The sequence below is a fragment of the Acinonyx jubatus genome, chromosome A3 (assembly GCF_027475565.1).
Source record: "Acinonyx jubatus isolate Ajub_Pintada_27869175 chromosome A3, VMU_Ajub_asm_v1.0, whole genome shotgun sequence".
Classification (NCBI taxonomy): domain Eukaryota; kingdom Metazoa; phylum Chordata; class Mammalia; order Carnivora; family Felidae; genus Acinonyx; species Acinonyx jubatus.
In genome coordinates, this window is record NC_069388.1 from 35,505,120 (window position 1) to 35,531,062 (window position 25,943).

The following is a 25,943-nucleotide window of genomic DNA, read 5'->3' on the forward strand; positions in this document are numbered from 1 at the left end:
ACATTATTGGGTTGTACCCTTTAAATTTATGCAATGCTATATACCAATTATATCTCAACAAAACTGGGGAAAAAATAGAAGATGCTGCTTTTTTGACCTTAGATAAACTCAGTTTATAATTAATTTAGAAAAAAAAATGGACATTGCTTTTGATATCTTATGCATTGATTCAGAGTAAAGAGATTATTTTGTGAAAATGCTAAGATAACTTTAATCTAGCTGTGTTTTTATACTACAAAAATAATTTGGTTGATTTAGGCTCAAAATCCAGGCTCTCTGTTGCTATGGTGCATAAAGGTCTACACTTTTTTTGATGTTATTTCTTGCTACCTCTGAAATCTATTCCAAGCTTTTAATTATCTTCAGTGTTGTTGGTTCTGCTTAATTATTCTCTAGAGGCAGACTAGAAAATATTTATATGAAAGTAAATCTTGATATTTCAATGAAAACGAGGTGGTGGTGGGCAGTGAAAGTGCTTGAGAAGTAAATAGGTGATCTTTCTTATATGCAGAATAAAAGTTTTTATAGTCATAAACATTTATATATAGATCCCTTTAGTCATTAGAATTCTAATAATTCTTACATAGCATGGTAGAATTTTAAAGATACAGTAATTAACAGATTTGTGTACATCTGTTTCTATTGATGCTTTAGGCCTGATTTTAAGAGAACCTGGAAAAAACTTCCTAACCTTTCCACGTAGTCTATATGCAGGATAAAAGTTTTTATAGTCATAAACATTTATATATAGACCCCTTTAGTCATTAGAATTCTAATAATTCTTACATAGCATGGTAGAATTTTAAAGATACAATAATTAATAGATTTTTGTACATCTGTTTCTGCTGATGCTTTAGGCCTAATTTTAAGAGAACCTGGAAAAAACTTCCTAATTTGAATTCATTAAATATCTTCTACACATTTCTATGAAAATGCCACCAAATAACATTGTCATCTGGATTTTTTAAATCCAAGTCAAAAACTGTTTCATTAATCAGGATTTATTTATTTATTTATTTATTTATTCATTTATTTATTCTCTAGTCCATAATCATTTAACATTAAACTCACAACACAGATGCTTTGCAAAGGATGCTCAGATGGAGTTTATTAATCTCAAGATTGTATCTGTAATGCAAAAAATGAAAGAATAAATGGAAACTTTCCTTTTTGACTTCTAGAATTGTTTTGTAGAAAACATGCTTTTTAGCAAAGTACAGGAAAGTGGTTGCTTTTTCTTCCTTGTGACAAGTGAAACTGAATAAATACATATTTCTTCCATAATACCTTTTGTGTTCAGAGGTTAAACAGACTCCTAGAGGAGAAAAATGATGTTATTAAGTGAAACACAAATGTCAAAAGAGCATCTATATTATATATCTTCATTCAAAGCCCCTTCCAATGCTCATCAGATCAATTCTGCAATCTCATATACAGTTAGATATCTAGAGGATTTCTACTTTTTTAAAAGAAATTATTTATTTATTTATTTATTTGTTTATTTATTTATTTATTTTATTTTATTTATTTTTGAGAGAGAGAGAGAGAGAGAGCACGAGAGGGGCAGAGAGAGAAGGGGGGGGAGAGAGAATCCTAAGCAGGCTCCATGCTTGGTGCAGAGACCAATGTGAGGTTGGATCTCACAACTGTGAGGTAAAATCAAGAGTCAGATGCTTAACCGACTGAGCCACCCAGGTGGCCCAAGGATTTCTACTTTAAGATTTTTTTTTTTTTTGAGAGAGAGAGAGAGCGAGGGAGCAGGGGAGGGGCAGAGAGAGATGGAGAGAGAGAGAATCCTAAGCAGGCTCCATGCTGCCAGAGCAAAGCCCGATGCAGGGTTCACTCTCTCCAATCGTGAGACCTTGACCTGAGCTGAAACTAAGAGTTGGACACTTTACCAACTGAGCCACCCAGGTGTCCCACCAAGGATTTCTGCTTTAAACATTCTCACACTCTTTTGGGGTGTCTGGGTGGTTCAGTTGGTTAAGCATTGAACTTCAGCTCAGGTCATGATCTCACAGTTTGTGAGTTTGAGCTCCCATTGGGCTCTCTACTCTCAGGATAGAGCCTGCTTCTGCTCCTTGGTCCCCCTCTCTCTGCCCCTCCCCGCCCCACTCTCTTTCTCTCTCTCTCTCAAAAATAAATAAACGCTTAAAAATATATAATGTTTAAAAAAAATTCTCAGTTTTCAAAAGTTTTCAGCACATTAGCAGGAAGCTCAGAGGCTACTGAGCATATGCTAAGGATTGACTAATATAGGCTGATGCTGGAGCCCAGGTGATGTCTTGTGCCCCAGAGAGCCTTTGGGAAGATGGTTCCTTGTTATAGTTACCAAACCTGGGGCAAGATGACAGTAAATTGGGAAGAAGATATTCTTGCAGGCTTCAAAAGAGCAGTCATTTCTTCCTCTTGATATTACAAAGCTCAGATGTATAAGGCAAGGTGTATTTTTGCCAATTAACCACCAACCTTAGTCACTGAAAATATGAAAACTTGAATGAGCTGTGGCCAAGGAAAAAACAAAACAACTAAGGAGATAGATTTTGTTTAGGCTAAAAAATAGGAAGAACACCACACAGTATCTATTAATTTGCCTTACCCTTTTATAGGGAAGGGTAAGCAATTATAGGCAGGATAATTTACAGTTGGAATACTTTGCAATCAGGTGAACAGGAAATGTTTATCTCTGTGTCTAGCTAGATTCAGAAAGGGACAAATAGTTCTCATCTCAGCTAATCATTCATGAGACAAAGAACAGGGAGGGGATCTGGCCTTTCAGTGCCTTCAAGCAAAAAGAGAAGAAAGGTCCATGTTTGGCCTGTCACAAGTAAACAAAAGGGCCATCTACAAATCTGGTGAGAGTCCTGAGAAAGAGTAGACAGCCAGTCTTATCTAAGCTGGTTTGGTGGTGGTGGTGGGGGGTGTTCTTTGCAGTAAGGCATTTCCTGAAACACAAAAAGGTGGTGGGATTTGACAAAATAAAAAGTTAGGAGGATATCTGAACTCTGCTGTTATCTGGAGCACAAGCCTGAGGTGAAGTTCAGCTGTGTCAACTCATGTATGCATGTGCTTACCCACCCACACCAAACTGCCCACATTTCCTGAGGACAAAACCAATTCTCTGTTGTCACATTCTTCCTTGTTTAATCATTTACCAGCAAAGTGTCCAAAAGTCAATACTTAAAAGACAAGATGCCAAATTTATTATTAAACCTGCTTACTTGGTAGGCTTATTATCATTTATTTACACCAAGTTAAGGTCCTAAGAATGTCCACATAAATCAAATGCTTATAAAATTGGTTGGTGGTCACACAGCATAATGATTATAAGCCTGTGCTCTACTGTCAGTCTTTCTTTAAATTTGCATTTTTGGGGCACCTGGATGGCTCAGTCAGTTAAGTGATCCACTATTAATCTTGCCTCAGGTCTTGATGTCAGGATCGTAAGTTCAGTCCCCATGTTGGGTTCCACTCTGGGCGTGAAACCTACTTTAGGCATTAAATAAATAAATAAATAAATAAATAAATTTGCATTTTCAAGGATTTTTTTATGCCTCTGCTTCCTCATCTCTAAAATGGGCTATGGGGGTGCCTAGGTGACTCAGTTGGTTAAGCATTTGACTCTTGATTTCAGCGCAGGTCATGATCTCACCATTCATGAGTTCTTCACTGACAGTGCAGAGTCTACTTGAGATTCCCTCTCTCCCTCTTTCTCTGCCCCTCCTCAGCTTATGCTCTTTCTCTCTGAAGGTAAATAAATAAACTTAACAAAAAAGAAATAAAATGGGATTGTAAATTGGTGCAACCACTATGGAAAACAATATGGAGGTTACTAAAAGAATTAAAAATAAAATTACCAGATGATCTAGCAATCCTACTTCTTGGTATATATCCAAAGGAAATGGAAACGATATCACAAAAAGATATCTGCTCTCCCATGTTCATTGCAATATTATTCACAATAGCTAAAATATGGAAACAAATCTTGGTCAAAGTATAAATGCATGGGGCATCTGGGTGGCTCAGTTAGTTAAGTGTCCCACTCTTGATATCGGCTCAAGTCATGATCTCTTGGTTGTGAGATTGAGCCTCACATTGGGCTCCATGCTGGGCATAAAGCCTGCTTAAGATTCTCTCTCTCCCTCTACCCCTCCCCTGCTCGAGTGCTCTCTCTCTCTCTCAAAAAGAAAGCAAAAACAAAAACGAAAGCAAACCCCAAAGCATATATAGGCATACATATACAGATCAATGGAACAGAATAGAGAGCCTTGAAATAAACCCACATATCAATGATCAATTAATTTATGACAAAGGAACCAAGAATAGGGGTGTCTGGCTGGCTCAGTTGGAAGAGCATGCGACTCTTGATCTTGGGATGGTGAGTTCAAGCCCCACGTTGGGCATGGAGCCTACTTTGAAAAAAAAAATGGAACCAGGGATATACAATGGGGAAAGGACAGCCTTTTTATAAATGGTATTGAGAAAATGGATAGCCATGCGCAAAAGAATGAAACTAGACCACTATCTAACACTATACATAAAAATTAACTTAAAATGGATTAAAGACTTGAATGTAAGACCTGAAACCATGAAACTCCTAGCAGAAAACATAGGCAGTAAGCTCCCTGACATCTGTCTTGGCAATGATTTTTTTTTTTATTTGACACCAAAAGCAAAGGCAATAAAAGTAAAATATATAAGTGATACTATATCAAGCTAAAAAAGCTTCTGCACAGCAAAGGAAACCATCAACAAAATGAAAACACAGCCTATGGAATCAGAAAAAATATTTGCAAATCATGTATCTGGTAAAGGATTGATATCCAAAATATATAAAGAATTCATACAACCTAATAGCAAAAAACAATCCAATTAAAAATGGGCAGGGGATCTGAATATCTATATATATATATATATATTTGAAAGTCACTAAGAGAGTAGATATTAAATGTTCTCACCACAAAAAAAGAAATGGTAAGTGGGTGATGTGATGCAGGTTTTAGTAACACTATGTTGGTAATCATTTTGCATTAAGTGTATCAAACCAACACATTGTACCGCTTAAATTTACAGGTCATGTGTCAATTATATCTCAATAAAGTTGGGGAAAAAAGATGTTATAAATAGGTAGATATGAAATAACAATAAATAAAATGGGGCTTTTTCTCCTCCTGTGTTTAGATGGTCATACCATAGCAAGAATTAATTCGCATGTGTCTAAAACCAGCATTTTTCAAACTTTAGCATGTATCAGTATTCCCTGGGCATCTTGTTCTGACTTAGCAAGTTTGGATGGGACCTGAGACTACATTTTTATCAAGCTCCCAGATGTTGTCCATGCTGCTTGGTCCTGGACTACATTTTGAGTAGCAAGGGTCTAAAGCCTGGATTACACTGCTTGACGCATAGTCAGCAGTTAATAAATAGGTATTATTTTTACTAACTTATATAACTGTGCATAAAATAAGGCCATTATTAGAGGAAACCTTGTGTGAGTTGCATATGGCCTTTATATATTCTTTGCTTTATGAATGTCTACTAATGTGACTACAAAGTAATGAGATACAGAAACCACATGCGAAAATCTCCCTGACAACTTTGTTGTCTGAAGTTAGGGTCAGTATTGGATTTTGCTAGAATTGAGAACACTTTCTCAGCAAACTCTCCAATGACTCATGAATTAAGTTCTAATACTGAAACATGTTCTTAAATTGTAAGTCTCTTAAACTGATCCCTGCAAACTCACAAATGGTCAAACCAGAACACCAGGCTTTGCTGATGAAGATTCATCAGGGAAGGACAGGAAAGGCCACAGGGTGCCATGAAGCTCATAAAACAGTAAGCCAGGCATTTTTTTTTTTTTGAAACTTGAAGCTTACTTTAAAACATGAAATTATTTATTTTTTTTATTCTTTTAAGTTAAAAGAATTTTTTTTTAATGTTTTATTTATTTTTGAGAGAGAGACAGGGTATGAGTGGGGGAGGGCAGAGAGGGAGACACACACACAGAATCCAAAGCAGACTCCAGGCTCTGACCTGTTATCACAGAGCCTGACATGAGGCTTGAACTCATGAACCATGAAATCATGACCTGAGCCAAAGTTGGAAGCTTAACTGACTGAGCCATCCAGATGCCCCAAAACATGAAATTGTTTTTAAAGGTAAGGACAGGCTTGGAGATTAATTGTGAGAATCCTTATAGATATAATACCAATGGACAGCTTCAGATACCTAAACTGAAAAGTATTACTGAGCTTGGATATCTGTTTTTAAATTATTTTTTAATATTTATTTTTTTAAGGTTTATTTTTAAGAGACAGAGAGAGAGAGAGCATGAGCAGAGGAGGGGCAGAGAGAGGAAGACACAATATCTGAAACAGGCTCCAGGCTCTGAGCTGTCAGAACAGAGCCCAACGTGGGGCTTGAACTCAAGAACGGTGAGATCAGACCTGAGCCGAAGTCGGATGCTTAACCAACTGTGTCACCCAGGTACCCCTGTTTTTAAATTTGTTTAAAGCTTATTTATTTATTTTGAGAGAGAGGGAGCACAAGTGGGAGAGGGGCAGAGAGAGAGAGGGAGAGAGAGAATCCTGAGCAGGCTCCACACTGTCAATGCAGAGCCCACACGGAGCCTGAACCCACAAAACGCGAGATCATGACCTGAGCCTAAATCAAGAGTCGGACGCTTAACCAACTGAGCCACCCAGGAGCCCCAGATATCTGTTTTTAAAAGCTCCATGGAACTCTCAGAAACTGCTGCTGGGAGTGAAAATTAGTGCAATCACTTTGGAGAACATTTGGCAGCATGGATGAGAGGTGACATGTACACGTCATATGACCCAACTATGCAAACCTGCTTCTAGGTATTCGACAGGAAAGAATATATATGTTCACACAGGACACATACCAGAATGCTTCAAGCAGCACTAGCCCTAGCAGCCCAGAGCAGTCAGAAGCCAAAAGCCGCCGTGGTAGAAGGTTTAAATGGCAGAGCATACAAGAGAGCCCTACACAGCAATGAAAACAGTGGTACTGCAGCCATCAAGACGATGTGGATGAATCTCCATCTATAGTGTTGTGAAAAAGAAATAAAAAACAGAAGATGTAAATTAACAAACAAAATATTAACCTATGGTCTTAGAAGTTTGGTGGTCATCCTTGGCCTGGGGACCACAGGAAGGGCTTCTGGAGTGTTGGTCATGTTTTATTTCTTGGCCAAAGCACTGGCTATACAATGTGTAAACTCTGTCATAAGTTCACTTATCTATCCGTTCCCTTATGATTTGGGCACTTTTCTGTATGTACGCTCTGCAGTGACAAAATTTACATTACAAAAAGCCCTAAGATTATCTTAAAAGTGACTTTACACTTCGGAAGTGCTTATTGTACCCAGTGAACTGTTTGAGAGGAAAAAATGGTTTGCTTCTGAATTTTAACCTATCTTAGATTTAACACATCTCAGCTTAGATCCATTCTTTAAAACATGATGCCAAAAGGAAATTTTCAGGAATATGCTGAGAAAGAAAAGCAGCATATGGTTTCTTAAAAGAGGGCCAGAGCTTCCCACTTTGCACCTTGTTTTCACTAACCTATTATGTTCCTTGAGCAAAAGCCAATTCAATAATCAAAGGAGACCCAAGGGATCCCTTCCTTCTCCCTGTCAAGAGAAAACAGTCAAGGAAAAGACAAGACCCAAGCATTTTGGATGCAAAATCAGAAGATCTGAAGAGAAGCCATGAGATTTCTAAAAAGCTCCAGGAACAATGGGTCTGTCCAAGGGTGGGCCAAGACATCCTGAACAACTCACCACTAATTGCACTGATGTAGATGAATTTTAAAATGGAGAACTAAAAGGGAGCCAGCTGTGAACTGCTTGGGGGATGACTCATCATTGAAAATAATTAGCCCACATACAAGATGCCATTTCTAGACACTCCCAAGACTTGTTATTATTTCCCTTCTTCTGTCTCTCCCTAAAAACCCAACTCCCAATCCAAATCAGTACCTTTTTATTGCAAGGTCTCCTGGTTGGGACTCTGAGTCTGGCCGCGGACAATTTTCATTCCAAATCCAGTTTGTTTGTGGGAAGAAATCTGTTAAATGTGCTCTTGCAGCATATACCACTGCTGTTGTTCATTTGTTTCCCCTTCAGCCTTTCCCAATTGAAGTTCACTCAATTTCATTTTTTTGCAGGAACTTGCAGTCTACAATCTCTTATCCTTAATGCCCAGATAGAAAAAGCTCTGAAAAGTAAAATTTCTCCTAAATTTAATGACAAAATCAGAACTCACATAAGACTGTTTATAATGTCTATTCATCATGCTTGCTGTGAATTTTTATGTTTCATTTGCACAGATTTAAATATGTTTGTTACAGGATGCTGCTTTAGAACTCCCTGGAGATGGGATATGATTTGCCATATATGCACTGCATTACCTTTCTACACTCCACAAATTTCAGATTCCAAAGCGCACCTGGGATTGTGGAACTGTAATCAAGAATTCCTCTTCAAGAGGAGAGATGAACTGTTCAGCTGCTAGAGGGATTTGGGTTAAATATAAACAACAGTCTTATGGCCAGAAGAGTTGTTAAAAATGGATGTTTTTCCCCAAAAGACTGTGTTAGGTTGAGAGACCAGAGCCAATATTTAACCTGGCATTCCAATTTAAAAGTCAATCCCGAACTGTCTACAGGACTCTGAGTCTCACTGAAATGTGAGATCATTTTCCTACTGGTAAAATAAAGGGGCAGATAGGGAATGTACCTCAACACATTTTGGTGGGGGGGAGTCACCAAATTAGTAAGAAGAGAATGAACAGATAGTAACTTGATTGCACTGAGGTCGAAATTAGTGAAGACTATTCCAAGTGCATTGTCCTGTTAAATGTCCCAGTGCATAGAGACTCCCGAGTCTGTGTCATCACTGAACTAGACCCGTGTCAAATGCGCATAGCTGGTGCATAGGGGATGGTATAAACCAGACTTTAGATCGTTGGTTCTCCACAATGGCTGCATGTTGGAATCATCCTCTGGACAACTTTTAGAAAAAGACTAACGCCTACATTGCACCCTCAGAGATTCAGACTTAAATTGTTTGGAGGGATCCTTGTATATCAGAATTTTTAAAGCTAACAGGTAATTTGGATATGCAGCCAGGGCTGAGAATCATTCTTTAGAATAAGCCTCTTAACAAGATATTTTTTATATCCTCTCCCAAGATATTTTTTTGGGTAAGCCTTTATACTTATTTTGATGAAGCTTTCATAGGGGGACATTGTATCAGTTAGTTATTGCTGTGTAGAAAACCAGGGATAAAAGCTAGATGGGAGGTAGGAGATTTCTGGGGGTAGTTAAAGGACCTAAGTAAGGACTAAAAAGGAACACTGGGTGGAATAGAATGAGATTGACATCTGCTCACCATTGGTTGAAATAATCCCCATAGTTCACAGATGAGAGAAGTCCTGAATCAGGTCCAGTTGTCATTTTGAGGCACAGGGACCACTCAGAGTCCCTGGTTCTTCATCAATGTCAGCTGATTAGACAATAATGACGAAATGCAATATTCAAAATGCAGCCCCATCCTTAGATTCTGATTCCTCAGGTCTAGGGTGGGCCTGAGATCCTATGTATTCCTCCCAGGTAATGCTGCTGGTCCAGGACCACCCTTGGAGTTTAAATAAAACAGATATATCATTCTTTTGAATTTAGTGTTAATATCTGAATATTCATTTTCAAATAGAGGTAAGCATTGAAACGTAATGTGAAACGAAAGTCTCCTTCGTGAGCTTTACATGTTACAATTTTATCAATCAGCTGAAACATAATTATGTGTTTATTACTATAAGATGCTACTACAACTAATGATTGTGAAAGCTATTAATTTTATATACAAAATCGATGATTAAAAAATTTCATATATAGTTTAATCAATAAGGAAATAGATCATCAACTAATAGGAATATTAAGCAAGAATACTTCTACTAGATAACTGTAGGAAGAACACACTATCCTTTTTAAGCCAACAAATGTTTGTACAATTTTAAATAAGGATGGAAGGCAGAATAATAGAGATTACATACAAACCATATTTATAGTCTTTGCAGTATTATTAGATCATTACCATTTGTGACATTAAACAAAATAACATTCAAAAAACACATTTATTTTTATTTTGCTATTTAATTCCATTCAGCCTGAGAGTCTTTAAAGAAAACAGCTTGCCCTAGAAGTTCATTCTAAGTTGGTGATATTTGGCTTCAGCCCAATATTTATTGTAACACTAGGTCATTTGGCACTGAGCCAAAATGAGTATTTGGTACACTTCCAACATGAAGCTTAGGAGCCAAATCAAGGGACTTTCAAGACCCTGGGTCAGATACTGTCTAGAGGGCTTCTCCTCTTGATTAACTGGTGCATCTTACACCTTCCTGCCTAATCCTCTGAGAATCTTTTGAAAAGTCCAAACCAATCCACTGATAGCACTTCTTCCAAGGATTAGGTGAGGTTAGGGTTGCTAGATTAAATATAAGATGCCTAGTCAAATTTGAGTTTCAGATAAACAATAGCTACTTTTTAGTGTAAGGATGTCCCATGCAATATGTGAGACATTCCTATATTGTTATCTGCTATATCTGGCAACATGAGGTGAAGTCCCAGCTGCAAGAAGCTTGTCATAAGTGTCTCTGAAACTTGTAATTTCTTTACTAAAAGCTTTTAACATCAAATGGGAGGCAGCTAGAAGTAAATGCGAATTGCCTTAAATTCATAAGGTATGGCATAAAAGCAATTTGGTTTTTAGTGAAAATGTTACCTAGTCATTAAAATGTCACTTTAGGGACACCTGGGTGGCTCAGTTGGTTGAGGGTCCGGCTTTGGCTCAGGTCATTATCTCACGGTTTGTGAGTTCGAGCCCCACGTCGGTCTTTGTGCTGACAGCTCGGAGCCTGGAGCCTGTTTCGGATTCTGTGTCTCCCTCTCTGCTCCTCCCCTGTTCGTGCTCTGTCTCTGTCTCTCAAAAATAAATAAATAAACATTAAAAAAAAAAAAACAACAAACATCACTTTGAGGGGCAACTGGATGGCTCAGTTGGTTGGGCGTCTGACTTTGGCTCAGGTCATTATCTCACAGCTTGTGAGTTCGAGCCTGGCGTTGGGCTCTGTGCTGACAGCTCAGAGCCTGGAGCCTGCTTTGGATTCCATGTCCCTCTCTCGTTCTGCCCCTCCCCTGCTCGAGCTCTGTCTATCTCTCTTTCTCTGTCTCAAGGATAAATAAAACATTTTTAAAAATTAAAAAAAAAAATACAACCTCACTTTAAAACTGAGGAAGACTTAGTTCCAGTCCATTCTACTATGGTCATGGACTGGGTATGAGATTTTGAGTTAATCATTTATCTTATTTCATAGTCCAAAGGCACAAATGCTTGTAAAATGTGTCCATAAAAAATGCCACCAAGGGGGTGCCTGGGTGGCTCAGTCAGTTAAGTGTTTGACTTCGGCTCAGGGCATGGTCTCATGTTTAATGGGTTCGAGCCCTGCATCAGGCTCTGTGCTGAGAGTGTGGAGTCAGCTTGGGATACTCTCTTTTTCTCTCTCTGCCCCTTCCCCATTTGTGCTCTCCTCTCTCCCTCTCTCTCTCTCTCTCAAAATAAATAAACTTTGAAAAAACAGCACCAGGAAAGAGGAAATGATGCCAACCAATTAAACTGACACAAGGCAAAAATACCATTGATTATAAGACATGAATTTATTTCAGAGATATTAAAATGTGGGAAGGGCAGAAATGAATGACTCAGAATTGATAAAATATGATATTTTGACTTGCCTCATTTATAAAAAGAAAATAATTATCATTTTCTCTACTGAATACACATAAAGATCAAACCAGGAAATTAATCATCAGCTCTTATTTCTCAATGTAGTTTTGAATTGCACAACAGGAACTTTAGCTTCCAAGGTAGAATGTTTTCCAATGACTACTCCTGTTAAAGTAGCATAAAGGAAAGTTAAATTTTCCTATAGTCTTTTTAGGACAAATATTGTATGATTCCACTCATACAGAGTATCTAGAAGAGTCAAAACTGGGGTGTCTGGCTAGCTCAGTCAGTGGAGCATGTAACTCTTGATCTCAAGGTCATAAGTTCAAGCCCCACATTGGACGTGGAGCCTACTTAAAATTAAATTTTTTTAATTAAAAAAATAGTCAAAATCATAGAAACAGAAAGTATAAAGGGGGTTACCAGCAGTTGAGGAGAGGAAAATGGGTAATTAGTATATAGTGGGTATAGCATTTTGGTATTGCAAGATGAGAAAGTTCTAGAGATCTATTGCACAGTAATGTCAAAGTCTTCAATGCTACTAAACTGTACACTTAAAAATGGTTAAGATTCTAAATTTAACATAATGTGTGTTTTACAACAATAAAAAACATTCTTACAGTCTTTTAAGAAAGATTCTTTCCTATGTGGGTCAAAGCTAACTCAGTCCTTTTTGTTTGTTTTTTTGTTGTTGTTTTGTTTTGTTTTGAGAGAGAGAAAGCACAAGCAGGGCAGAGACGGGGAGAGCAAGAGAGGGAGAGAGAATCTTAAGCAGGCTCCATACATGTCCCATTAACTCACTCAGTCTTTTGATCTACTGGGTGAAAAATTATCTTTATGATTATCATGCATCAGAGCCCAATGTATTTAAACAGAAAGTAGATGAATTCATGAATTGGTATCATCTACCTACTCACTCATTCTTTGATCCATCCATTGATTCATTCATTCATCCACCCATTTATTCATCCAATTATCCACCCAATATTTACTGAATTTCTATTTTATTCCAGGTACTGGGATATACTTTGAGAAAACAAAGATGAAAAAGTGCTTGTGTTCAAGGAGATGCCCCAAAAAAGTACTACAATGCCCTACTTACTTAAAAGATTGGGATTTTGCCTTTCAAATCTATGAAAAATAGCTCATGTCTTCCCCCGCACCCCCCACATAGAATGCTCTCCTTTCTCCCACTGACTATTCAAATCCCATCAATTTTTTCAAAAGTCATTTCAAATCATCCTGTGCTATGAAGTCTTTCCCAAACTCCTAAATTGCTTATGGTATGTAATTTGGCTCCTAATGGGGTATTGGATAAGTAAAACACACAATGTATTAGATGGTTATACGACTTAGAAGAGAAATCAAGCAGAAAGAAGGAATATGACTATCGGGATGAGGAGGTTGACATTTTAAATAAGGGGTAGCCAGTGAAAGTCTCAATCAAAAGCAGAATTTTCAGAAGTGACTTGAATTAAGTGAGGCATGAGCCATGTATTTGGGGGAGGGGTATTCCAAGCAAAGAGAATAGTTAGTAAATAGCCCTGGGTGGCAGTATGCCTAGTATGTGAGAGGAACAGAAGGGAAACCATTGTGGTTGTAATGGAGTGAATAAGGGGTGAAGTTGGGAAATGAAGTCAGAGAGGAAATGAATCCAGGTCATGTAGGGCCTGTGGGTTTTACTAAGAAATTTGGCTTTTTTTCTGAATGGGACAGATATCATTGGAGGATTCAGGCTGAGAAGTGACATGATCGGAATTATTTATTTTTTCTTATTGTTAATATAATCTCTTTGCTCTCTCTGTTCGGAATAGACTTTGGAGGTCGGGAGCATGGGACATCTTTGCAAGGAGACCATTTAGGAGGATATTGCAATAATTTAATCAAGAAACAATGATGACTAGAACCTACTGGTGGCAGTGAGGGTAAAGAGAAGTAGTTGAATTTGGAATATATTTAGAAATAGAGCCATTAGAGTTTGTTGATGAATCAGACACGGGGTGTGAAAAAAAGAGTCAAGGATCACACCTGGGCAGCCAGAAGGATGAAGCTGCCACTGCCTGAGATTGGGAAGATTGTGGGAGGTACAGAATTTGCAGAAAACATTGTGAGCTTAGTTTTGTAGGTGTTAGATTTGAGAAGAGTACCAGACCTGTAAGTGGAAATGATGACTGGGCAGTTGAATGGAAGAATCTGGAGTTCAGAGGAAATGTGAAGTTTGGAATATATAAATGGCATTTACAACCATGATACTGGGTGAAATCAACTAATGAGAAAAAACTAGGTAGAAAACTAGGTAAAAAAGAAAAAAGAGAAAAGATCCAAGAGCTGAGGTTGTGGAGATGGCGCTGTAATTATCTCCATCAGAGCAGAACACTCTGACCTGTTAGAAAGAAGTGCTATTCAAGACTTCATGATCCTTAAAACTTAAGACATGATAGGAAATCCTCTGGAGTGGAAATTACAAATGTTCACTGGGTGTTTTGGACATTAAGGAGAAAATAGAAAAGAGAGAGATTTGGAGATCAAAATAGAGGGCTTTGGGAGCATTTTGCACACCTGTAAGCATGCAGAGTGGGCACCAATATGTAAAATTCTCCTTAAAGGTAAGCGAGAATAAAATGAATATAAAAAACAATTTGGTAACTGAAGAAGAACCAATGTCACAAGGTGTGACTGACACCAATTCTCTGCTACCAACTGGTGTCCTGCAATGCTGATATAACACCCAGAATTAATGCAGACCCCACGCATTGCCCCCACTTCAGATGCTAACCACAAATGGGGTCCCCAGGACATCTGTACTTCTAAACAGCTGGTTACAAATCAGGGGTCTCATGACCCTTCCCCAGGTTTTATAATTTGCTAGAATTTTCAGAACTCAGGAAAGTCTCATACTTCCAATTATAGTTTAATTATAAAGAATGCAGATCTGACCAATGAAGAGAGTCATACACCAAAGTTGGGAGATAAGGCAGAGCTTCCACGCTATCTCCTCATGGAATCCAGGCATGTTACGTTCGCAGCACATCAATGTATTCACGAAACAGGAAGCTCCACCAGGCCCCTGTGCAATAGTTGTAGATGTTAACTTGATTGGGCCATGAGGTACCAAGATATTTGGTGTATATGTACACACGTGTGTGTGTGTGTGTGTGTGTGTGTGTGTGTGTGTGTGTGTGTAATTTGGCCCCTAAACATTTTACACAAAAATCAATTCTAAATGGATGGTAGGCCTTTTTATAAAAGGTAAAATAGTAAGGCTTTAAAAAAACATTAAAAAAAACAACTTAAAACTTTGAGTAGGCAAAGATTTCTTTTAAAACAGTACAGAACACTCACATAATGGAAAAAAAAACTGAATTGAGCTATATTAAAATTACAAACTTATGTTCATCAAAAAGCACCATAAAAGGAGTTAAAACACAACTCACAGAAAGAACATTTGTAATATAAATATCCAACAAGAGATTTTTATCTAGAATATATAAAAAGCTCCTACAAATCAACAAGAAAAAAAATGGCTAGCTGATAGAAATGGGCAACAGACATGCTTACAAAAGAGAACACTTAAATGGCCAGTAAACATTTGAAACAGTGCTTGACTTCATTAACTATGAGAGAAATGCAAGTTGAAACCACACCCAAATCAAAATACACCAGAAAGGCTAAAATTATAAAAGACAGAAATAACAAATGTTGGGTAGGATGCAGAACAACTAGAACTGTCACACTGTTAGTTGTGAGCCACCCCAGTATTATCTGCTAACCCAGCCTATATATAAGATTTTATTTATTTACTTTTTAAGTAAACGTTCCACTCAACATGGAGCTTAAACTCATGACCCCGTGATCAAGAGTCACATGCTCCTCCAACTGAGCCAGCCAGGCAACCCCTGGGCTTTGCTTTAAAATCATCTAGTGAGAGTGGGACACTTGGGTGGCTCAGTCAGTTGAGCGTCTGACTTTGGCTCAGGTCATGATCTCACAGTTTGTGAGTTTGAGACCACGTTGGGCTCTGTGCTGACAGCTCAGAGCCTGGAGCCTGCTTTGGATTCTGTGTCTCGCTCCCTCTCTGCTCCTCACCCACTCATGCTGTGTCTCTCTCTGTCTCTCAAAAATAGATAAAAATGTTTTAAAAAACTTAAAAAATCATCTAGTGAGAGGAAAGAGGCAGTAAGTAGAGTATAAATGAAACTATATGGACCTTATGCTGATAAAGGTTGAAAATCTGTGATGGATACATGAAAGTTCATTATATTATATTCTCTATTTCTGTATTATGTTTGAAAAGTAAAACACTTTGCTATCACAACAGAGTAATAACAATTTATATAAGTCCTAACAATTCCATTGTAAGTTCTACAACCAAGGAAAATATGTACATATGTTCACCAAACAACATGTACGAGAACTTTCTCAGTGGCACTATTCATAATAGCCCAAAACTGGAAATAACTCCAATGCCCATCAACAGAAGAATGACTAGTTACATCAACTGCGGTTTATTTAGACAGTACAATACAAAAGTAGGAATGAGAATGAAATATCTACAACTTCACAAAACATGGATGAGTCTTACAAACATAATGATGAGTGAAAGAAGCTAGACACAGTCCTTACTGACAGTATGATTCTATTTATGTAAAATACAAAAAAACAGGCAAAACTAATCCATGTGTTAGCAGTCAAGAGTGGTTTCTCTTTGGAGGCGGTAGTTACTGGAAGGGACACAACAGAGAAAATTCCTGCTTTGTTGTTGTTGTTTTTTTTTTTAATGTTTATTATTAAGAGACAGAGGGAGGCAGAGCACGAGAATGGGAGGGGCAGAGAGAGGAGGAGACACAGAGTTGGAAGCAGGCTCCAGGCTCTGAGCTGTCAGCACAGAACCCAATGCAGGGCTTGAATTCACAAACGGCGAGATCATGACCTGAGCTGAAGTCAGAGGCTCAACTGACTGACTGACGCAGGCGCCCCTGCTTTTTGTTTTTTTGTTTTTAAGTTTTATTCATTTTGAGAGAGAGAGAGAGAGAGCATACGTGTGCACATGAAAGTGAGGGAGGAGCAGAGAGAGAATCCTAAGCAGGCTTAGCATTGTTAGCGTGTAGCCTGTTGCAGGGCTAGAACTCAGAAACCTTGAGATCATGACCTGAGCTGAAGTTAAATGCTTAATGGACTGAGTCACCCAGGTGATCCCCCAAATCCTGTTTTTTGATCTGGATGCTGATTACATGTGTATGCTCCACTTGGGAGTATTCATCAATTGTATTTTTGTGTGCACTTTTATCATGTGTGTTACAGTTCAGTAAAGTGTAAAACAAAACAAAAATACTATCCAATCTTCTAGAAGATCGTGGCTCAATGTAACTACAGTTATTCTGTCTAATGGCTGTGCTAATGACAAGTCAAATTTGGGTTATTTCTTTTACATGCTCAAGTGGAAGTAGCTAGCTAAAGTAAGGCTGAGGCCAATCCTTCAGTAAAATGAATATGATTGCTGATATTTCAGAGTTCAGATGTTCTCAGAGTGAGCCTTTTCTAAAATCCCTTTTCATATTTTGATTCTCCAATCTATAGGTACAAAATCAAGTTAAATTCTATTCACTTGGGAGCTTAATCATTTTATGACTTTTTGAAGATTTCTCAATCATGACTCCACTTTTCAATATTCATTTCCATCTGGATTGATCCAAGGTAACCAGAAGTTATTTTTGAATTTTGCAAATTATGGAGCCCTTAGAGGCAGAAATTTATTTAATTTTTTTTAAAGTTTATTTGTTTATTCAGAGAGAGAGAGAGAGGGAGAGAGAGAGAGCACACACGCATGCCAGTTGGGGAGGGGCAGAGAGAAAATCCCAAGCAGGCTCCACACTGTCAGCACAGAGCTGGATGTGGGGCTCAAACCCACAAATTGTGAAACCATGACCTGAGCCAAAACCAAGAGTTGGATGTTCAGCTGACTGAACCACCCAGAAACCCCATTAGAAGGAGAAATTTAAACGTAGGCTGTATAAATATTTTCATGCCAAGGTTATTATCAGAGATGTGAGAGAATTAACATGACATTCAATAATTTATGAGAAAAAAAAGCATTTTTTTTAAAGTAGGCTTCATATCCAGCCAAATGCAGCTCTTGAACTCAAGACCCTGAGAATAAGACCTGAGATCAAGAGTCAGATGCTTAACCAACTGATCCACCCAGGTGCCCCCTGAAAAAGCATTTCTAATACTGAATTGTTAGGACTTATATAAATTGTTGTTACTCTGTTGTAATAGCAAAGTATTTTACTTTTCAAACGTAATACAGAAATAGAGGATATAATATAAGGAACCCTCATGTATTTATCACAGATTTTCAATATTTATCAGCATAAGGCCCATATAGTTTCATTTATACTCAACCTACTATCTCTTTCCCCTCACTAGATGACTTTAAAGCAAAGCCCAGGGGGTGCCTGGTGGGCTCAGGTGGTGGAGCATGTGACTCTTGATTATGGGGTCATGAGTTTAAGCTCCATGTTGGGTGGAAAGTTTACTTAAAAAAAAAAAAAACTCCTAAAAAAAAAAAAAGCAAATCCCAGACATCATATTTTATCTGTGTAGGCTTCAGTAGACACATATGCACGCATATTTTAAAGACTTAAAGACCATGGTATCATTATCATATCTAAAATAAATTGACAAAAATTCTTCAATATCATCAAATAGTGAGTCAATATTATCATTTTCCTCATTGTCTTGATGATGATGATGATGATGATGATGATGATTTTTTGGTTAGTTTTTGATTCAGGATCTAGTCAGGGCCCATATATTGCATTTGATTACTGTATCTCTTAAGGGTCTTTTAATCAATAGGCTCCTGGGGTACCTGGGTGGCTTGGTTGGTTGAGTATCCAATTTTTGACGTTGGGTCAGGTCATGATACCAGGGTCATGGGATAGAGCCCTGTGTCAGGCTCCATATTGAGCGTGGAGCCTGTTTAAGATTCTCTTCCTCTGCTCCTCTCCGCTGCTCTCTCTTTTTAAAAGAAAAAAAAAAATTAATCCGTAGCCTCTCTAAATGCTCCTTTTCCTCTGCCATTATTTGTTGAAGAAACAGGTTGTAACACCACAGTTGAACAAGTTGACTTTCGTATTGTAATTCTATTTGGATTCACATTTACTGTTATTCACATGTAGTTTTCTTGTAGAAGTGAGAAACCATATTTCTATTAAATCCTGTCCCACCAGAAGTCCACTATGAAATGGGATTTTATTGCTGACTCATTAATAAGTGGCTCTATCAGTAAATATTTATTAAGTGCTTACTATCTCTTAGACACTGTGCTAAGCACATTAAAAGCATTATTTCACTCATTCCTCACAGCCCTTCATGAGGTAGCTATGATTATTCCCATTTTACAGACAAGGAGATTGAAGCACAGAGTTCAGTAATTTGTCCAACGACACTAACGTTTGGAACTGGGAAAACTGGGATTACGATCAATTTGTCTAACATCAAATCCATGCTCTTAACAATAGCACTGTTTTATGAGCTTTTAGAAAATATCCCCATTTTAGGAGGTGTTAGTGTCCAGACCTGACTTCCACATTTTTCTAGTTTTCTTTGTACCCTTATTCCTCAAAGTGTGGTTTGTAGGCCAGCGGGAGAATCTCGCGTCTACCTCAGATCTTCTGTATTGGAATCTTCATGGGTGGGGCCCAGTGAACCTGTAATAGTTCTCCAGGTGATTTATTTTTTTTAATATATTATTTTTTTTATTTTGAGAGAGACAGAGAGAGAGAGAGAGAGAGTGTGTGTGTGTGTGTGTGTGTGTGTGTGTGTGAGTGGGTGAGGGGCAGAGAAAGAGAGAGACACAGAATCTGAAGCAGGCTCCAGGCTCTGAACTGTCAGCATAACTGACTGAACCACCCAGGCGCCCCTCCAGGTGATTCTTAATGCCAGCCAAAGTTTGAGAGCCACAGCTTTAGACTGTACCAGGTTGGTGGTCAGGATAGCTACTAAATTCTTCTACCTTGTATTTTGAGGCAGTTTAGAGAGATATGAGGAGAGTTGCAACTCTGGATTATGGCTTTGGATTTTATGATCATGGAAAGTAATAAAAATAAATGCTTCTTTCTCTTTCTTGGAGCTTTCCCCTATTTATCATTTCCTATATCATTTCTTCATAGACTTTTCCATGTTCTTCCTTTTCCCACCCCCGACCCCTGAACCCTATGCAGCTATTGTGTTAGTTTAGAACTCCTGGGTACTTAGAAACACACAGCCAGTGTGATGGATATACCATGAGAAGCCCCTCCCTCTACATGTTTTGTCTGAAGTTGGCAGAGCAAATATCTGTTCACCTCGAAGGCTCAGCCCAAATGGCATTTCCCGGGTGACCCTGCCTTGACTGCCTCCTTTCCTGGGCCAGAATCAGTTATAATCTCATTTCCTTTCTTGAGTCAGCTGGAACACACACATACCCCACCCCTTCACCAAAGCTTTTATTACAGGGGACTGTACCAGATATTTAAATGCCTGCCCCCACCCTGATGGCTGTCTTTTGAGGACTGTCACTATCCTTGTACCTTTTATATCTGTACGTTGTTCATCAGTGTAGCACACAGTAGGTATAATGATTTCTGAATGAAAGAAAAGAATGCAGTGAGTCTGGGCTTCAGCATTCATGTAATGGGCTTACTCTCCACGATCCAGGGGTAGGAGTAAGAGTGTGTGTGTGTGCAGAGGCGCAGGCAGTGGTACAGAGAGAGATTAATAAGCCCAGGGAGGCAGCATGGTTTGATCATTGCTGCAGCCAGCCAGCCCAAATGCAGGTGAAGCTGTGGGAGACGGGAGAGGGCACTTCCTGTCAAGGCAATGTTAACCTTAAAAATAAAACTACCACTTATTTTACCAGCAAAAGATGGGTTTCTTTGGGAGCCACAGAGAATTGCAATCCAGACACACAAGCTTCAGCAAAACCACAGGCAAGTCCAGCAAACAAAACAGAAGAACATTACTTTATAAAGGAGGAAGTTGGGAGGGGTTGCTTTGAACAAAAGTCCGTTAGAAAGAAGCAGGAGTTCAGGGCAATGACGCTTTGTCATTGGCTGAGTGGCAGGGGTGATCCATCTCTTGTAGGAGATGCAATCAATGTACATTGTTCCCTGTTGGGACATGTACTTGGTGATTCTTTTCTTTTTTTTTATTTTTAATTTTTTAAAGTTTATTTATTCATTTTGAGAGAGACAGAGACGGTGTGAGCCAGGGAGGGGCAGAGAGAGAAGGAGAGAGACAAAATCCCAAGCAGGATCCACACTGCCAGCACAGAGCCCGATGTGGGACTCGAACCCATGTATGACGAGATCATGACCTGAGCCGAAGTTGGACGTTGAACCAACTGAGCCACCCAGGCGCCCCTTGATGATTCTTTCTTGTTGAGATTCTTCTGTTTTTGTAATTGACAGTTCTCCCTGTAATTGACATTGGGTGGTAAGGTTCCCCCTACCAGCCTCCCCTTCAAGCACCCGGAGTCCACTTTAGTCAGGTTTCCCTTTATTAATTTTCACAGAGTAAAGTGTTACAGCTACTTTGGAAATACCTTGATAAAAATTCCACCAGCAGAGTTATTCTGCCTGTTCCCACTGATCTCCTTTCTGAGTGGTCAAGTTTCATCCTATGGGGATTGGAGGCCAGGTGGGGGCAGAGACCTGAGGAGTACAAGATTTGAGTACACGTTTTGTTTCTAGCTCAGCAACATATGTAAAGCTTCTAGTCTTGGGAAGCTTTCCTTTAGTAAACATATTGCCTATTACCTTGAATCAACTTCTAAAAGATACTAGTTTATTATTATTATTATTAAGAAAGTAATATACACCTACTGCAGATTATTTTTTAGAAACTGAAAAGTTGGGCACCTGGGTGGCTCAGTCGGTTGGGTGTCCAATTTCGGCTCAGGTCATGATCTCATGGTTTGTAAATTTGAGCCCCACTTAGGGCTCTCTGCTGTCATCACAGAGCCTGCTTTGGGTCCTCTGTCCCCCTGTCTCTATCCCCACCCCTCTCTCATGCATACCCTCTCTCCCTCTCAAAAATAAACATTAAAAAAAGTTTAAAAAAAACAAACAGAAAAGTTGATAGGGCCATCCATAATTCCATTACCCAGAGAAAATGATAATTAATATTTCTTGTGTATTTTTTCTCTTGCAATTAGCAATAAAACTCTACAGAATGATTTAATTGAAATATCATCTGAAATTTTCAATCCTTTACATATGTTTAAAATGTATGAAGTGATATGGGATTGTGCAGTTTTGCATAGGACTTCTAAAATTTTTGGTGACAGGAGAGTATGTATAAATCAACAAAATGCGGGGAGCCTGGCTGGCTCTGTCAATTGAGCATCCAACTCAGGGTCAGGTCACAATCTTGCAGTCCGTGAGTTTGAGCCCCACGTCGGGCTCTGTGCTGACAGCCTGGAGCCTCCTTCAGATTCTGTGTCTCCTTCTCTCTCTGCCCCCACACCCCTACTCTCTGTCCGTCTCTCTCTCTCTCTCTAAAAATAAATAAACATTAAAAAAAAATTTTTTTAAAAGTCAACAAAATGCAGGCTGCTTGCTCTGTGGGTTAGCTGAGGTCAGAGAATAGTCTTAGTCATTTTGTAATTTGAAAGTTAATATACATTTTAACTGAAAATATTAGTAAGTGACCATTTGGTCTAAATGTTTTCCTCTTTACAAAGTATATTTTTCCAAAAGTAAATAATTTGTTCTTATCTATAGAGTGGCATGCCATTCATTTTGACCTTAAATGTCTATAAAAATTATGCAATTTGGCAGGCAGGTCTGACAGTCCTAGGTCAACCAAATGTTTTGCAGATTAATAATGATAGCTATGCTCTTCATTTATCAGCTTAGCTGGGAATATCCTGAGTTCAGAGTCGTACAGTGGTTGTTGGATGCACCTTTAGGCAAATTTATTTTTGTAGCAGTTGGCAATATAAAAAAAAAAAAAGACAAAGGCAGTGGTTTCCACTTCACTGAAAATAAAAGCAATATTTATCTTAAGAGCAGTGCTCATTACACATTACATTATTCTATTTAGATGACAAGCTATTATTAACAGGAAGCACAATGCTATTCACAGTACATGTTACAGGATCATCATTAACTGTGGAAGACTAGTGTTTTTGTAGCCTTTCAGACATACGCTCCAATTTCGCTTGGTTATCCCTGCTGTTTTCTAAGCTTGCTTGATGTATTTTAGGGTGTAGATAGATTTCAAACAGGAAACAAAAAGATCTTTCTTGTTTGGAATTGCCAGGTCCTTGTTATAGCGGGAGTTTTTTGGAAAACCCACTTAAACAGTGAAACTTCATGTTTTGAGATTTTATAATAATGACAATAAAGCGTATACATTAAACTATTTTTTTATTACCCATTTTCAATTAATTCAATCATTTGGGACATTACTGTAGGGTATATATTCGTTGGTTTTATATCTCAAAAGATAAGTTTCTCATTGACTAGGGAAGGGTATAAACATGTAAAACCTGAAACATCACAAAAGAAACTAAAAGAAGTTGTAACAATCCTTCTTACTATTCAAATTGTACTGGCAGTCCTAGAATGCAGTGAGGTCAGAAAAGGAAATGAAAGGACAAAACTGTTATTATTTGCTGATAATACAACTGTTTAGCTCCAAAGGCCAAGAGATTCAATTGACTTGTTAGAGCTAGTAAGGCAATGTGGTGCCTGGGTGGCTCAGTTTGTCAAGTGTCCAACTGGCTCAGTTGGTTAAGTGTTCAACATGGCTCAGGTCATGATCTCATGGTTTGTGAGTTTGAACCCCACGCAGGGCTCTGTACTGACAGCTCAGAGCCTGGAGCCTGCTTTGGATTCTGTGTCTCCTTCTCTCTCTGCCTCTCTCTCTCTCTCTAAAACAAATAAACACTTAAAAAAATTTAAAAAGAACTAGTAAGGGAGTGTAGTAAGGCAATTGAATAAAAGTTCAATATGCAAAACCTTTTCTATAGGTCAGTCAAAACCAATTGAGAAATGTGACATAAAGATTCTGTTCACAGTAACAAAAAAACTTATAAAATGTCTAGGAATAAACTCAATGAAAGAAACATATAAGGCACATAATTAACCAAACTATAAAGTTATTAAAGAACTAAAGTTCTAAATAAGGAGATATATGTACACCAGTTTTCAGGTTGAGCTGCCTGCATATTACATGGGTGTCAGTTATGTACAAATAATGAAATCCCAATTAAAATCCCAAAGGATTTTCATGGAATTTGTCAGGCTGATTTTAAATTTCATTCATCGGAATACCCAGAACCTAGAACAGCACCTGGCAAATAAAAGGAGTGTACCAAATGTGTGGTGCTTGAATAATCAATGAATGAACAGCTTCAATAACTACCTATATGCAAATGACTCCCATATTCGTATTTGTACCCTGAAGTCATCCTCTGAGCTCCAGACCTGTATATTGAATTGCCTGCTTAACCTCTTCACTTGATTAGCAAGAAACCAATTTAGACTCATTACCCCTCTTGCAAATCCTGTCCTCTACTAGTCATCAAGATGAGTAAACTCAAAGCTGGGAGTTATCTGTAACCATTCAACTGTCCATTTACGATGGACATCCAAATCATCACAAATCCTGTTGAGTTTATCTGCTGAAATTTTCCTGAGTCCCTCTGTGTCTGTCATCTATATTGCCACCATGGTCTGTCATAATTTCTTCCCCATTCTAGTGAATAACTTCCTAACTAGTTTCTTCTCCTCAAACTCAGTACTTTTCCTTCTGCTGCCCTCCTACCTCAAAACAAGGTCAGGATTTTCATTGCTTTTAGGATTAATTCCAAGTTCTTCACCGTGGCTTACAAAGTTTGGCCTGGCCTGGCCCCCACCTATGTCTTCAGAGTCATCTTCCATGACATTTGCCCTCACTTCTAAGCTTTGGCCACAATGACTTTTCAATTTTTGAAATATGTTATGTTCCTCCTGCCACAGGGCCTTTGCAGATGCTATTCCTTCTGCCTGGAATCATCTCATTTCTTCCTTATCCTAATTAACTCTACTTCTCCTTAAGATCTCATCGCAATCATCTTAGGTACGATCCTCCTGATTCCCATCATACTCATATCACTCTGCTTCATAGCTCAAATTAAATTTACTTTTCGTGGATGATTTTCAGACTTCAAGCTTAATCAGAACAGCTTAAACATGTCTTTTTGTACTTACTATGGTTTCCCTAGCCATGATGCTAGGGAGAATAAATAAATGGAAGAATGAAGGTATCTAGGTAAATATATGCACAATGACTTGAAATGGCCAGCAATCAATAGCTCTTCATTCAGTGAGTGAGGAGAAACTTAATCTGGTTCTAAGTAAGAAAGGATCATAGGCCAGAAAACCAACCGCAAGTGCTTTATGTTTAATTTCACATTTTGAAATTGTTTCCACAGGAAAGTCCCAATATTGACATCAGTGCATTACAATGAAAACCAGAAAGGATTCAAATATGAGGAGAGATTCATCCATGCAGATAATCAGGATTTGATTTATAATAAAAAATGATGAAGTAGATATTTCTTACAATGCTCAGTTAAAAGCAAAAAAGAATATTAACAAGGACTTGAAATCATCTGTGTTTTAAAGATCTTGGTTTCACGTACCATAAATATAAAGATAAAATTTTCCATTATACTTCATCATTATGTAAGACTAGCTTCATTGAATAAGATGTTCATGCATAGTAAATTCATAAGTAAATAAATAAGAATGGCTGACAGTTTATCTTGAGGAATTGATAGAAATTTTTGTTTTAGTTTTTAGAAGTTCTTTAGTTTTGATGAGTAACCTAAGATTTTTCAAGTTGCCTATATAATCATAACATAGATTCAAACTTACTTCACATATATTTATTCATTTCTTACAGCCTCCCCCAATTTTTTTTTTTCAACATTTTTTATTTATTTTTGGGACAGAGAGAGAGCATGAACGGGGGAGGGGCAGAGAGAGAGGGAGACACAGAATCGGAAACAGGCTCCAGGCTCCTAGCCATCAGCCCAGAGCCTGACGCGGGGCTCGAACTCCCGGACCGCGAGATCGTGACCTGGCTGAAGTCGGAC

General features: G+C 38.3%; 1 long non-coding RNA gene across 1 annotated transcript; it reads right to left on the minus strand.

Moving 5' to 3' along the window:
- Positions 1-1,101: 1,101 nt before the first annotated feature.
- LOC113602464 (uncharacterized) lies at positions 1,102-8,714 on the minus strand. Its single transcript, XR_003423896.2, has 3 exons — positions 8,006-8,714; positions 6,908-7,067; positions 1,102-1,315 (listed from the first exon to the last, which is right to left on the minus strand). It is a non-coding gene; the product is annotated as an uncharacterized LOC113602464 (long non-coding RNA).
- Positions 8,715-25,943: the final 17,229 nt, after the last annotated feature.